This window comes from Pyrus communis, chromosome 7, assembly GCF_041283825.1.
Source record: "Pyrus communis isolate YQ-2024b chromosome 7, ASM4128382v1, whole genome shotgun sequence".
Classification (NCBI taxonomy): Eukaryota; Viridiplantae; Streptophyta; class Magnoliopsida; order Rosales; family Rosaceae; genus Pyrus; species Pyrus communis.
Window position 1 is genome coordinate 21,604,559 of NC_142571.1, and position 2,488 is coordinate 21,607,046.

Sequence of the window (2,488 nt, forward strand, 5' to 3'; positions counted from 1 at the left end):
CTTATATTTTTTCTCTAGGGATTCCCACAACTTCTTCGCTGTCTTGCACAAAGAATAAACGTCGTAGAGATTGTCATCCAAACTATTCAGAATATAATTTCTGCAACAAAACTCAAAATGATTCCAAGCTTCAATTGCCATTATAGTCTCTTTCGTCATTGGATTCTCATTAGACTTCGGAGCTTCTTCCTTGACAACATGAGTGAGATTCATGGTTGACAGGAAAAACAACATCTTCTGTTGCCATCTCTTGAAGTCCAACCCTTTGAACTTCTCAGCCTTTTCAAAGTATTTTGGCACAGCGCCATTCACAATCACAGATTATTGATCCATTTCTGTTTCAAGATTGTTGGATATATGTCAACAATCTGTGATAAAATTATATATGCTAATAAATAATAAATGCGAATGGGAAATTAACAGAGTATGAACAACGAAATAATATTGAACAGAAATATTGAAGATCGAGGCTTGCGTACCGCAATGTCCTTTAAACAGAAATTTCGTCCCTACTCAGTGCTTGTAGTTCTATAGACGTCTGCTTCACCAGGATTCAACGATCAAGTCAAAATTCCAACATCGGAAAAATTGACTTCTGGCGAATTTCTATGTGGTTCTCTTAGTAAGAATGTTTTGGATTATAGAAGAAGAAATGTTTTTTTTGTGTTCTAAATACTATGCAGATGGATGTATATATAATATGATTATGCCTGTTCGCAACAGCTATGAGGAAGGGATGCATCTGTTGGGAGACATCTTCTCAGATGGGTGCTTTCTTTCTGCGTTTTTTCACACTTCATACTTCATCTGAAAAGATGAGTCTTTTGGTAAAAAAATAATTAATTAATTAAATTCGAAATTAATTAAAAATAATTACTTAAATCCTAAAATAATTAATTAATTTAATTATTAGAGCCCCAAGGCCCAAGGCCCAACTTTTGATAATTAATTATATATTAATTACCAATTAATTAGTACATCCCAAAGCCCAACCCCAAGGGTGAGCCCAATTTTAGTCTTCAAGGCCTATCACTCTAATCACTTTCTGTAAGGGACAAAGCCTTATAAAGTGAGGAAACCTTTTGGGAATGACCAATGTGGGATAATGAAATTTCTACTCAAAATTTCCAACATTTACTATATAGTTAACTGACTAAAAGACTGTAATTTTAATTGAGTTTTTACAATGATGATCGTTATAGAACAATTTATAATATAAAATGTTTCAATCATAATCATGAAGTTCTGTGAATCATTCACTATGTATCTTGGACATAAACTCTTTCTCAATGTTGAGTAGCAAAACCTTTCGCCTCACTTGCTCCATGACCAACTAACACGTGGCGATCTTTTTCCAGTAATATAAGATAGGGATGTGATATCCACACACCGCTTTTTACTTCTCACACATAATGTGTGTGGATAGCACATCCCATTGATACAACGGCCATGCAATTTTCAATCATTTGCTTGCAGCCTCAAATCAAATAAGCCCATAACTATTAGGGTGTAAACACTAAACCGGAATGGAGATAGAAGAAAAGGAATTGAATTCCTCTCCAAATGATTCCGGTGTTTGCCAAATTTTGGGAATGAAAAAATTAGTAGGCTTCACCCAAAATCAGTGATCGCATTCCTGATATCCTCGGAATCCAAATACTGACTTGAAGGTGGTAATTGAATTCCAGAAGAAAGCCAACATTAGGAATCAAACTTCTCTACTGAAATTGCCCTGCCCCTCCCATCTGCCTCCCACAATTCAACCACCCAAAGCACACCCATCCCCACACGCAGACCACTGCACCACTTCCCAGACTGCCAAGACCCAGCACCAACCCACCCTAACAGTTCTACAAACAAACTTCGGACACCCCATATCCAAATTCGGATGGGGAAAGAGAGATGCAGATGAGTATAGATAAAAGAAAAACCTTGTCACTTACCCACTGCGGATCGAATTTCGATTGTAGACGTTTTTGCAAAGAGCATAACATAAAGCATTGAGCGGCTAGCAAATGCTATTTTTCGATTACCCCGAATCTTTCTTTATTATTATTATTATTTTTTTTTTTTTGGTTGAGCTTTTTACTTCTTTTCCTTGTTGAATTAGGTTTTTACTCTTTAAGACCAAACCCAACCCTGGGCTAAATGCTATTTTTTAAGGTTTATTCTCTTCCCCCCCCCCCCCCAACGCTGCCGCCCAAAAAAAAAAAAACCCAACCCAACTCATGCTAAATGTGTGGGCTAAAAGTTAAAAGCCAAACAAAAGTCAAATTCCTCCTAGGATTTACCCCAAAAAATGGTGTGGGCACCATTAACGGGACCCCATCCATATGGGCATGTCTTTCAAGATTTATTGAATTCAACGGCTGAGATCGAATATAATCAAATTTAACAGTAAAAAAAAAAAAAAAAAAGATCTAATGGCCCAAATTTAAATCAAACGGCTAAAATAATTAAAAAATTATTTAAGTTAAAATTCACCCAA